Source organism: Triturus cristatus, chromosome 11 (genome assembly GCF_964204655.1).
Source record: "Triturus cristatus chromosome 11, aTriCri1.1, whole genome shotgun sequence".
Taxonomy (NCBI): domain Eukaryota; kingdom Metazoa; phylum Chordata; class Amphibia; order Caudata; family Salamandridae; genus Triturus; species Triturus cristatus.
In genome coordinates, this window is record NC_140594.1 from 855,226,338 (window position 1) to 855,240,168 (window position 13,831).

At 46.9% G+C, this 13,831-nt stretch overlaps 1 protein-coding gene across 4 annotated transcripts in view; it reads left to right on the forward strand.

The window, feature by feature from the left end:
• Positions 1–13,831, forward strand: part of IWS1 (interacts with SUPT6H, CTD assembly factor 1) — a 304,114-nt gene that overhangs the window by 137,209 nt on the left and 153,074 nt on the right. The window lies entirely within an intron of this gene.

Consider the following 13,831-nt stretch of genomic DNA (forward strand, 5'->3'; position numbering starts at 1 on the left):
GTTTAAGTCGCAGCCTACCAGACAGAACAGCTGTCTGGTGTGTTAAAGACATCTTGGGAACATTCAGAACGTTGACCTAGGGATGCATTCTGCCCATTGCTTGGCTTTGTGGTTTATACTCACATTTTCTGGCTTTATATTTGCTGGCTTTATTTGCTTTAGCCTGTACGCTACGATACCATGCATACGCCACATTACCCCACTCTACTCTACACGAGCCCACTCCACTCTATGCCAATGCACTTTACCCCGCACTACTCTACTATGCACCACTGCACTCTTCAACACTCCACTCTACACCACTCCATGCCAATGCCACTCTGCCATCCTACTGTGCAACACTGCACTCTACTCAGTGCGCTCTACTCTGTACCGCTCCATTTTACGCAAGTACCCTCTGCCAATCCAGTCTACGCCACTCAAATCTACTCTGCACCACTGCACTGTACTCTAAAACAACCTACTATTTCACTGCACTTAGCACCACTTTACTCAAAATCAGTAATGCACTCTATGCCAGTCTTCTCTGCACCACGTCAGTCTATGCCTCTGTACTCTATACCATTGCAGTCTACGCCATTGTACTCTATCACTGCACTCTACTCCACCATATTCTACTCTGCATCATTATACTTTATTTTTTAAATATCTTTATTTGCATTTTATCAAACAGGTTACAGTGGACATACATGAAAGAGGAAAGGAAGGGGAAAGGGGAGACAGGTAATTGATTTTGTACAGATGGTATAATAGGCAGGATCACTATACTTTATGCCACGGCCCTCTACACCACTCCAGTCTGTGCCAATGCACTTCACGCCACTCTACTATACACCACTACACTCTACAATAGTATTCTCTGCTACACTACACTCTGCCATTCTGCTTTACACCTCTCTACGCCACTATACTCTACGCGATTCTACACTGGTCTATGCCAATCCACTCTAAGCCACTGTAATCTAAACTGCACCACTCTGCTCTACGATCCTCTACACAACTCTCTCTATGCCAATCAGTGGAACTTTACTCCAACCTATTCTATGACACACTTCTCACTCCATTATGTGCCACTCCGCTCTGACACTCTATGCCACGCCACTCAACAACACTCAATTCAACAACACTGTACTCCACTCTATGCAACACCCTCTACGCCACCCCACACACTACACCACTCTGCGACACTGTGTGCCACTAGACTCTACAACACTCTACTCAACTCGCACACTGTACTCCACTCTACGCCACTCAACTCTATGCCATTCCACTCTGCGACACTCCACTCAGTCCACGACATTCCAACACAGTACGCTACTCCATGACACTCCACTTCACTCCTCTTCACACCACTCAACTCTAATGTACGCCACTCCATAACATTCCACTCCACTCAGCGACACTCTCCTTTACCCCACTAACTATTAGCCCTACCGTACATCAGAGTTGCTGCTGTTCAACATTGCTAAAACATATTGTCAAAGCCAATAGCTCTTGCATAGGCAAGACCTATTGGCTTTGCCAATGCTTGTTATTAAAGTGCGGTAACCGCTCCTTTTAAGACACTCCCTGTTACTAGTAGTTTTAACAGTTATCAGTTTGCCAGAATAAATTGTCAAGTTCATCATTTGACCTTTCAGATTATGTTTAGAGCTTTAAGGTGGTTCGTCGAACACTCCACAAGGTTGCGATATGAAGGTTTATAGCTGTGTACCTCTTCTGATAGCTTCACACTTTGATCAGTAATCAGTATTTTGGTTAGTGAACAGATGCTTGAAAAGGAAGGTTTTGATTTTCTTTTTGGGGGGGGGATGGGTTAATGCCTTGTTCCACGCATGATGATTCCTTGTTTTGGTGCATGTTGTAATCCACAGAGAATGCTTATTTCTTTTACACTGCCTATACCAAATTCTTAGGAAAATGCTGGGCCACTTTAATTTACCAGTAGCATTATGCATTATAGGTATTATTCTAAGAGAATAAAGCAAACACGTTGAACAGTCTACTCCAGTTCAGAGTTACCCGGGATTCTGGAAATAGTGGCATATGCTTGCCATCTTTATTTTGCTTTGCCTCCTTCACCTTCCAGATCACGCTTGCATATTACACAAGGAAGGCACTGTTACCCGTAGATGCAGTACAACTGCTGCCACAGCCATGTTAGGAAAAAATAGATGGAGTGTAGCACCTTAAAGTGTCTCATGGGGTGAGACTGAACACTTATGATAACAAGCATTGGAAATGCAATAGGTGTCGCATTTGTTGGAGTTGGACCTGTTGGCATTATAAATTCCAGTGCTTTTACCTATGCAATAGATATGCCTTCCCCTTCGCTGCCAGGCCTTTTCCCCCTCCTGTGCCACGCCCTTTTTTGGCTATTTGGGGTAGTGCGCGCTGAGGCCCCTGTAACTTTTTGACCACATAAGTTATTCACGCCAAATTTGCGTCCTTTTCTTCCAACATCATGGGGACTCTGAAGGTACTCAGGGTTTGTGGATTCCCCTGGAGGGGTCACAGAAATGAGCCAAAATACAGCAAAATTTAGTTTTTTGGGGGGAAATGGGAAAAACGGGCTGCAAATGAAAGCATCTGGGTTTTTCCCTGCAAATGTTATCAAAAAAGGGTTTGTGGGGCTGAAATCACCATTTTCCCCGCTTTTAGGGGATACCAGACTTTTGTCAGAAACTCAACATTTCTTTACACAGTTTTGGCATTTTTCTGGGACATAGCCTATTTTTTGTGCTTTCGACCTCCTTCCAGTTAATGGTAGAAATGGGTACAAAAGCAATAATGGATCCTGGAAAGCTATACATTTTAGAGAAGTAGACAATTCTGAATTCAGCAAGGGATCATTTGTGTAGATCCATCAAGGTTTCTTTATAGAAACTAACAGTTAAATATAGGATAAATTGAAAATTGTTGAAAAAAAGCGCATTTTGTGTCAACGTTTTCACCTGTAACTTCTTCTAATTATGACAGCTCTTTTAAAGCAATATACCGTTACATCCGCTGGACATTACTGGTTGTGGGGATATATAGGACTTGTAGGTTCACCAAGAACCCGATGAACCCAGAGCCAAAAACTGAGCAGCAACTTGCAATGGTTTTTTTATTATGTACCGGGTATATAGTAATTATTCTGTAAAAATGTGTACATGGAAAAATCGGTATGAAAGACACCTATGTATTTCTGAAATGGGAACAAAATATAGAGTTTAGAAACAGTAGATATTTGCACATTTCCGAATTTGGGAATACTCATACTAGTATGAGAATTATCAGTCATTTTTTAGAATGACTTATTTTTTACACAATGTCTTTCATTTGGAAGGCAGAAATGCATCGAAAGTCAATAGGTAATAACAGTTCCTTTACAAATCTGAATTACCCTAAGTCTCCCGATAAAAATGGTACCTCACTTGTAGGGGTAGGCATAGTGCCCACGACAGGAAATGGCTCAAAACCCAACGTGAACACACCACAATTTCACAATGCAAAATTACCCTTTTTTAGCAAAGTGCCTAGCTGTAGTTTTTTAACCCTAGCTCTGCCGGCACCTAGGGAAACCTAGCAAACCTATACATTTTTGAAAACTAGACACCCAGGGGAATCCAGGATGGGGTGACTAGACTGCCTCCCACCAGGTTCTGTTACCCAGACTCCCTTGCAAACCTAAAAAATTGCCAAAAAAACAAAACACTTTTTCCCCACATTTATCTGGTGGAAAGTTCTGGAATCTACTTGGATCCCCAAATTTCCACCCACCCCGCGTTCCCCAAAGTCTTCCGAGAAAAATGGAACCTCACTTGTGTGGGTCAGCCTAGTGCCCGCGACAGGAAACGGCGCAAAACGTAACGTGGACACAACTCAATTTTGTAGCGAAAAATGACCCTTTTTTGACAAAGTGCCTAGCTGTAGTTTTTGAACCATAGCTCTGCCGGCACCTCGGGAAACCTACTAAACCCACACATTTCTGAAAACTAGACACCCTGGGGATTCCAGTGATGTATGGCTTGCGTGGATCTTCCAATGTTTCCTTACCCAGAATGCCCTGCAAACGTCAAATTTAGCTGAAAAAAATCACCTTTTTCACACATTTTTGTGTGGGAAAGTTGTGGCATCACCGGGCTGACACAAATTCCCCACCACCCAGCGTTCCCCCGGGTCTTCCGATAAAAACGGTGCCTCACTCGTGTGGGAGGCCCAAGTACCCGCGACAGGCAAGGGCCCACAACGTAGTGAGGCGACATGAAAATTGCGTTTTGGACCCTTGCCCGTGGCTGGTCCTTAGGCCTCCCACACAAGTGAGGCACCATTTTTATCGGGAGACCCGGGGGAACGCTGGGTGGTAGGAAATTTGTGTCAGCCCGGTGATGCCACAACTTTCCCACACAAAAAATGTGTGAAAAAAGTGCTTTTTTTCAGCTAAATTTGAGGTTTGCAGGGCATTCTGGGTAAGGAAACGTTGGGGGATCCAAGCAAGCCATACCTCCCTGGAATCCCCCGGGTGTCTAGTTTTCAGAAATGTGTGGGTTTGGTAGGTTTCCCTAGATAGCCGCCAAGCCCGGGGCCAAAAACTCGTGGGACCCCCTTTGCAAAACCAGGTTGTTTTGTGATAGGTAATTTTGATGTCTGCTCAATTGGTTTTGGGCCCTTGCCTGACGCGGGCACTAGGCCTACCCACGCAAGTGAGGTACCATTTTTCTCGGAAGACTTTGGGGAACGCGGGGTGGGTGGAATTTTGTGGACCCACGCAGATTCCAGAACTTTCCACCACAGAAACGTGAGGAAAATGTGTTATTTTGGACACATTTTAAGGTTTGCAATGGATTCTGGATAACAGAACCTGGTGAGAGCCAGTCAAGTCACCCCATCCTGGATTCCCCTCGGTGTCTAGTTTTAAAAATGTACAGGTTTGCTAGGTTTGCCTACGTGCCAACTGCGCTAGGGCCCAAAATCCACAGGTATGCACATTGCTAAAAAAAAAGCCGGAGCCCAGTGGGTTTTCTGCCGCCCTGGGGGGGAATCGGGGAAGGGGTTTCATCCCGATATGCCCCTAAAGGGGCAGAAAGACTGTGGCTATTTTTTGTGGGGGTGGGGGCATTGGTATGACCATTTTGGGCAGCCCCCACGTATAAAAAAAGCCTGCGTACTCGCTGGCGCCTAGTGGGCTTTCTACACCCCCCCCCCCGGGGGCAGATCAGGGGCCGCTGCCGCCAACTACCCTCCCGGGGGGGGGGCGGGAAGACTGGAGTTTCTCTGGGGGTGGGGTGGGGGTATTGTCATGCCCATTTTGGGGATCCCCTACACTAATAAAAAAAAAAAACATGGTTTCTAGTGGGCTTTCTGCGCCCCCCAGGGGGGGCCAGATTGGGGGATACAGCTCCCATCTGCCTCCTGGGGGGCAGAAAGACTGTCATTTTTGTGGGGGGGGGGGGGAGGGTGGGGGCATTGGTGTGCCCGTTTCAGGCAGCCCACACCCTAAAAACAATTGCGCAAAAAATATCCCTGGTGGATAGTGAGCTTTCTGCCCCTCTGGGGGGGGGGGCAGATTGGGGGCTACTGCCCCATCTGCCCCCCGAGGGGGGGGCAGAAAGGCTGTAATGATGGCGGGTGGGTGGGGGCATTGGCGTGCCCGTTTCGGGCAGCCCCCACCCTAAAAAAAATCCAAAAATAAATCCCTGGTGTTTAGTGGGCTTTCTGCCCCACGGAAGGGGCAGATTAGGGGCCAATGCCCCATCTGCCCCACGGGGGGGCAGAAAGACTGTAATAATTGGGGGGTGGGGTGGGGGTATGGGCCTGCCCGTTTTGGGCAGCCCCCACCCCTAGTTTTTTATTCTTTTTTTAAATTCCCTGGTGTCTAGTGGGCTTTTTGCCCCCCGGGGGGCAGATTGGGGGCCACTGCCCCATGGGGCAGATAGGCTGTGATGGTGGCGGGTGGGTGGGGGCACCCTAAAAAAAACTATAAACTAATCCCTGGTATTTAGTGGGCTTTCTGCCCCCCCCCCCCCCCGAAGGGGCAGATTAGGGGCCAATGCCCCATCTGCCCCCCAGGGGGGCAGAAAGACTGTAGTAATTGGGGGGTGGGGTGGGGGCATGGGCCTGCCCGTTTTGGGCACCCCCCACCTCTATGTTTTTTAATTCCCTGGTGTCTAGTAGGCTTTTTGCCCCCTCCCCGGGGGGGCATATTGGGGGCCGATGCCCCATCTGCCTCCCAGGGGGGGCAGAAAGGCTGTAATGGTGGCGGGTGGGTGGGGGCATTGGCGTGCCCGTTGCGGGCAGCCCCCACCCTAAAAACGAATCCCAGCTATTTTGTGGGCTTTCTGCCCCCCCGAAGGGGCAGATTAGGGGCCAATGCCCCATCTGCCCCCCTGGGGGGGCAGAAAGACTAGTAATTGGGGGCTGGAGTGGGGGCATGGGCCTGCCCGTTTTGGGCAGCCCCCACCCCTATCTTTATTTAAAAAAATAAATTCCCTGGTGTCTAGTGGGCTGTTTGCCCCCCGGGGGGGGGCAGATTGGGGGCTAATGCCCCCATCTGCTCCCCAGGGGGGGCAAAAAGACTCAATGGTGCCAACGTTATTTGGGGGGGAGCAAAGACCCTTGCCCAAGGGCCGCTCCCCCCTCCCTGGTGTCTAGTGGGTGGATCGGCGATCCCCAAGCAGGGATCCACTGATCCAACGATACCTCTCCCGTCTTTCTACGTGCTCAGGGGGCTGAGATAGCCCCCTGAGCACGTAGAAAGTGAAACTGAAATGAGCCTCTTGGCTCATTTCAGTTTCACTTTCAGTGTAATGACGTCGGCGCGACGTGTGCGCCGATCGTCATTACACTGAAAGGGGGGGGGGGCCTCGGGAGCTGGGGAAGCTCTTCCCCAGCTCCCGAGGCTATTTTTAATTAAAGGGATTCCCCAGGGAATGCCTCATAACGTGCTGGACTCGTCATGGGCACAGCGCGACTGTGCTCCATGGCGAGTCCAGCACGTCATCGGCACAGAAGGGGTTAATAAAATAAGTAACCCTGTTTTTTGTATAGTAAACCTGCAATGGTGCTGTAGCGCTGGCAGTAAAAATGGCAGTTATGACTGCACGTTAAAACAAGCAGTGTTGTGAGGGTGCAGTACCACAGGCAGTCACTAGGTCTCCCATGGGACCCCTTTTTGCCACTCATGGTACTTCACCCTGCATCTGACTTGGCAAAGGAATTGATACAGTGGTGAGATCTGCACACTGGTGAACTGGGGATCCCAGTTTGAGCCTGCTGTTAGGCTCAACATCCTGTGATTCTGGGCTGATTGTTTAATTTCCCCAAGCCCGGGGCTAGGTGTGCTATATGAATAAAAATGTTTGTACAGTAACAAAAAAAACAGTTCCCTAGGAGGGGTGGTGGGGGCCTACGAGAAGTGTTGCAGTTTTGGGGGAGACCAGGGGAGATTAAGGGATATGAAGCAACCAAAGCAGTGTTGTGGGAGGCTTGAGGGGGAGGCACAGGAGAGATAAAGCGTGGACAAGCAAAGGATGCCACAGAAGTTTCACCGAACGAGTAAACAGAACCGTTAACCAGTAAAGAGGAAGGCCAGGTAAAAAGAGTTCTCTCGAAGTATAAATAACCTGAACAGTAGGAACACATGTTAGAGAGCCAGTCCTCATGGGAGGATACACAATTACAAAAGGAGGGACTACTAAGTGATGAAAAGCCATCATTCCAAAACGACAGCAACAGGAACTAATGAAAAAGATGGTTGTTTATTCAAGCCCATATCCTAGATACAGCTTGTCTCAGAGAGAGCGCAAGCGCTGCCTAGGTGAGACCTAAAAATACAAACTTCCCCAGTTGACCATAGATCCACTTCTATAGCAGAAATTATGCATCTGACACTTTTTAAAAGTGTCAGGCAGACATTTATTAAAAAGGTACCACTTATTATTTTTAAAATTGATAAGAGTTGGCTAACAGTTTGAAAAGAGACTCAACAGCCAAATCACAAAAAAATACAATGTCGAACATAGTAGGCCATGCACAGTATTCAAAAATATTTAACAAATTTACAGCATTGGGTCAAAGGATCCAATTATTCCAAAAATAATCCAAGCAAGACTTCATTCATGGAATAAAAGTCCTAATCAGGATACAGAAAAATACCAGATCTTTAAAAGAGTCAGTTTTCCTTTTTCAAATAAATATTCAAGTGAGTCTTTACATTCTCTCAAATTATAACATTTTCCTCAGATTTCAATTGTTGACTTTTTTTCATTATATCTTCTTTCCCACCAAAGTAGTCCTATTGAGATCTTCAGGACATTGAATCATTTCATGGTATTCATTCAGGCTTTACTAAAATGTGTTAATAGAGATTTGTGGTTTTCTTGGTATACTAATTGCTCATGTTAATCTCTCATGTTCATCCACATGCTGCAACGCTTTTCTGTTCATTCTCTCAGGTGATAGTAGGAGATTAAAATCCTATGTGAATACTGTTATTCACCGGCTTTAAAAAAAGCTGGAGTAGAGCAATGCCCCATATTCTGCCTGTTTACAGAACTCCATGGTGTCTTGAAGTTTTTATGCAACTCAGCGGAATTCTGTGGTGTTAAACTCTTCCAGTTACACCTACCCTTATACGTAGCATGTGTTGGCTGCAGATACTCATGCTATGCACACTTTTGCCCCCTATTGTTGGGCCCAGACTTTACAACTTGAAGTCCACATTGTATCCAGCTACCTTCTTCGGAACCTCCACCAAGTCATCTACCTCGACCATAACTCTTTCTCTTAGCCACCAAGAATGCTTGGCTTTGGGCAATGGAAGGTAAAAAAAAAAAAGCCACTCTTTCGAAAGGGGCTCAGTCCGTGTACTTGGACCAGCAGGATATCTGCAACCTTTGCCAGTCGCCGGATCATAACGAATAGGATTGTGCAGCCTGTAATGTATTCAAGCACAAGAAAACACTTCACTCTTGCGGCGAGCGACGCCTAGCTCACAACATGGCGATGGTGGCAGAATTCTCTGTGGAAGAACTCCTCAACACTGGCAGCGAAGAAGGGGAAGATGGTGGCGAATGTGGGCTTCTCTTGTATAGTCCACATCATGTCACGTCTGAAGACTGTACAACGCGAAGAAGGACTGGATGAACCCTCACTGCCACCCCTAGAGCTCAACGAAGATCTCATGACTACAAGATCAGGGCCAAGGATGAAATCCATTCCATGGGCTGTAAGTTCTCCAAGTCATCAGACCAACCCATACACCTCCCAATTACCCCCAACGCCCATTCAACACCGTCTTAGTGCACCACAGCCTTTTGGCTCTGATCGACACTGAGAGCACACAATGGAGCTTAGGCTGGACGGCATAGATTCCAGTTGCGCTCTGGGCATACAGGGCAGACCTTAAGGGGAAATTCAGCCCTCTAAGCCAAACCAGAATTGGGTGTCGACAAAGCCATCGATGCCGAGCAAACGATTGGCGCCACGTACATCTTCTGCGCCAGCGAAGTTGTCTGAGTCGCCTACATACACGTCGGAGTGTGCAAGCATCATCAACGTTGGCGCTTAAAAGCACATCTGCTTAAAAGCCATTGACGACAGTGGCTTTGACTGTGCAGCATTAAACAGACTAGCATTGGCATTGCCAATAGGTCTCGCCTATAAGTGGTTAGTCATGCTGCACATATTATCGTGGGTGCTCTGCCACTGTGCAGAAATAGCAATCAGAGTCACGGTGTGGGACGGCTGACAGAGAAAAGAAAATGCAGACAATGGGAGGGGGACGGGAGCATGGTGAACACCTTGGGAAGGGGGGCTGGAGCATAGTGAACATGGCGGGAAGGGGGGGAGTAGCAAAGTAGAAAACTGGAACCCGAAGTACAGCGGTAGAGGGGTGGGAGCAAATGCAGACAACGGGAGGGGGCGGGAGCATAGTGAACACTGCGGGAAGGGGAGCAGGAGCAAAGTAAAACAGGAAATTAGGAAACAAACAGTGCGCTTAGGTCCACCTGTCATAAACTGCACAGCGCTTAAAAGCAAACCAGGACGGCTTTCTAACAGCAGTTTGCACAACTCAGTTCTGAAGCCTGCAGCTCTGCAGAAATAGCGAGGCGTGCTCAAGGACAAAGCAGTCGGAAAGGAGATTTAAAATAAAAGTGGAGTTCGAGTTTGCATGGTGAAAGTGACAACTCCCTTGGACCAGGAATAGAGCAGTGCCTTGTTAATCATTAAGGCGTCTTGCTTGTGGGGAAACGTCCAAGCAAAACATGAATTGGAGGCACAGAATTGGCATTTTGAAACTTAGTCTTGTTCCCAACATGATCAAACTAACTAATACCTTTTATATAGAACCAGTGCTTATTTAAGCCGGTGTTTACCAATGCTTAGCGCTGCCACTTAATTCTTTACACAGGCACTTTTTGTGACAGTCCACCACATGGTGATGCTGTGTAACTATTTTCAGCAGAGCACATCAATTTATCACTGCAACATGCACCAAAAATAGTAATCACAGTGTCTTCACAGGCCTTTGTGACTGGCATTTTGCAGCAGTTGCAGAGGGTGATACAAGCTACTGTTGCATCCTTGGCAAAACCTTGGGACCTGGCATTTATTATTATTTTTTTTTTTTAGAAATTAGGCACTGTATAGAACTAAACAAAAATACATAAGGTGCACCTGCCATCCCTCCTGAATACTACTGCTCCAAGCCCATTGGTAGCAGGTGAAAACGTGCCGGCACTGACTGGAAAACTCTCAACTACTTCTCTGTTGTTTTAGAAATAGTGTTCCCTAAAGCAGTGGATTTGTGACTGCAGTACCAAACACCTGCCTCATTAATTCAAGAAGAGCCACTGCTTCCAGGCTGCTCAGACTATCCATCTTCAGATTCTCCCAACCCATTTATAAATGCAGTTCCAGAGGAATCAGTGCTATATCGATTGTAGGAGGCTGTGTGGGCAATACCAGTGATACCAGGATGGTTCTAACACAGGCTTTCCATGCGGTTAGGTATATTTGTGGCGCAAATCTGGCTATTACAAAGATGGTTGCTGCACAAAAGGCGCAAGGCTACCGAGATAAATGAGTTGGCACAATGGTTTATTGACTGTATGCGTGGATAGAATGAGGACAAGCAGAAGATGTACATTTGCTGGGGCAGATTGTGATTGCAGCCAAACAGTTCAGTCTGTGTGTTATGGTGTAGGTGGGATGTTGTCTAAAAGCAAAGAGGGGGGCTTTGAGGGCCTTTCGTAACTGCAACAGAGACATAGCAAGTCTGAGGAAAGGGGAACTGTTAATAGCTTTTGAAATATTATATATATGCAGACATAACATAGGGCATCTTACATAAGTTGTGAGGTCTCTAAAAACTATAGGAGGTGTGGCTATTTGCTAACTTGATGCCTAATTTGCGTACCTTTGAAAACGGAAGGTAGTGTTGGTTTTGCATGTCACAGCAGGCGTCAAGGGCGAACCTTTAACTTACCAATTCATCTTACCGGGCTCGCCCCCTCGCTTCGTACTGCGAAATAAAAAGGCTAGCTTTAAGGTTCCTATTTTTCTTCGGCTCGAGTCTAACAATGCGTTCTAAAAACTCGAGGCAACAATCATAATGTACAAAGAAAAAGGCCATTATAAAAAGAGTTAAAATTAGCAGGAAAAAAAGGTAGACTTTTCTACTTGCGTCCAAAAAATGTCTCTCTGCGCCATGTATAAAAGAGTAAAAACCGAGCAGCCCTGTGATGGCAGTCGGAGCAGGCACGGATCTGTGTGCAGCTGAAGCCTCCCTGCTCTGGGTGGGTGTGCGCTAGTGGTCCTCGACTAGGAGGCAGCAGTGACTGTGGCAGAGGACATCCTGCTATGTGACGCGCCCCTAGAGCAGTCTCGGCCATCTCGGGGCACTTTGGAAGGGATCGTTAACGTGATGCAAGACTCCTATTTTCTAGTCGACGGAGGCGAAATGAAAACGCCACTTAAGAACATTTAATTACGGCAGACTTTCCTCGCTGTTACGGTGCAGCACTCCGAGACGGCCCTGGCGTGACCTCTCCTCGCTGTTGTGCTGCGTGTGGATATCATGCTGAAGTAGCCGAGGAACAGTGCGTAGCGTACATATTAAACGCGTGCGTCTGCCAGCTCGATGCGAGGCGCTGTGTAAATGTATGTAGAATAATAAATAATGAATGTCGACGGGCAGAATAAAATGTAACACAACAAATATGCACAAATGTTTATGACACTCATTACCACCTAGAGAATCTTGTTTTTTTAATACGGTAATTAAAGGTCCTTGCATGGAGCACTGCCTTAACTTACCACTAAAAGCATGCATTTGTTTATTGGTAATATCGCACCCACAACGTGATATTTCGGTTCAGTCCGCGCCCGTACCCTTTGGTGCAAGGTAATCTGGCATCAGGTCGATGGTAAAATGGTAAAGTTCCACAGCATTTGGTTTGTTCCAGTGCAAACAATTATATTTTGGTTGCTTGGACATGCGGACTGTTTACTTCTTTCTTCGGGGTAGGTGGGTCCGAGGGGAAGCTGGGTGAGGTGACCTGAGCTGTGGTATTTTCCAGAGCTCCCCGTGATTGCGATCTCTCTTTGCTTGAGAGGAGTGCCCTGTGGCCAGGACACGAGCGGCATTCACAATGAGATGATATTGTTTGGGCTGCATGCGTGATCTGGGAAGATGGTAACAGGATGCTTGTGGATTAGAACATTGCAGTGTATCTGTGGTATTTTCCTGACCAAACATACAGCTATGATAGACACGTTCCAACGTATTGTACATCTGTTAGGTAGCTGTAAATGTTTCTGCAGGTGGCAACTAAAAAAAAAAAAGCCTGCAAGACTTTTTGTTTCCAGAAACAGAGCTTGTGTTTGGACTGGAATCATCACACCATGGAGAGTGGGCAGGGCTTGTGGTGGGGTGCGGTACCAAATAGGGTGTATGGTATTGGAGGGGGCACTAGTAAGACTTGTCATGAATAGTTACAGAGAACTGTGATGCATAAGTCGGGCATATGAAACATAGCAGACACGATTAATTTAGCAGAATAGCTGTAAAGCTCCACACGAGACGCACTGAGCTAGGGGCTAGTAATGTGCGAGGCTGGCGGGAGGGGCAGCTGCTGTGTGCTTTGCAGAGATTGATGTGCCTTCTGTAGGCCTTGAGTATAAATCATTGCGTGATTGACTCAGCCTTTCTTCTTTCAGAGATTGTTAAAATGCGCACCGCAGCGTCGAGTAATAGCATGCCTAATGTTATAGAGCATGTATAATTCAGGCTTTTTGTTACAAAGTAAACATTTTATGAGCTCATAATTGCTCGAATAAACAAACAAGTGTGGCTGCAAAAGCGAGCGTGTTTGTTTACTTAGGGACATGAGCCAAAATAAGGAAGGTATGCAGCTGGCACAATGCGCACCGCTGTTCGCTTCCGAGGCCAAGGGGGTTAATGTTAAAAGAAAAGGCGGGACATTCCTGCCGTCTTTGGCCAATTGCGTGCTTTCATATCTCGAAAGCCACACGCAAAGACCAATTGATGTAACAACCACATGCACAAGTTATCTCAAAGCTTTCTGCATGTGTGGAGTGGTCACAAGAGGCCCTCTCCTAGAGCAGCGCATGCGTGCTGCGCTAGGAGGGACCTAAAAAGGACTTGCCACATCACAAGATTCAAGTCACAGTCAACCCTAAAGATGAGGGCAATGTCTTTGAAAACCTTCAAGGACTTATGAACAAGAAAGGACTTTTGGAGGCTGAACATTTACCCGGAAAATCGAGCCACAAAAGGACGAACAGGACATTGCTCAAACCCAACCCCCTCCGAAGAAAAAGT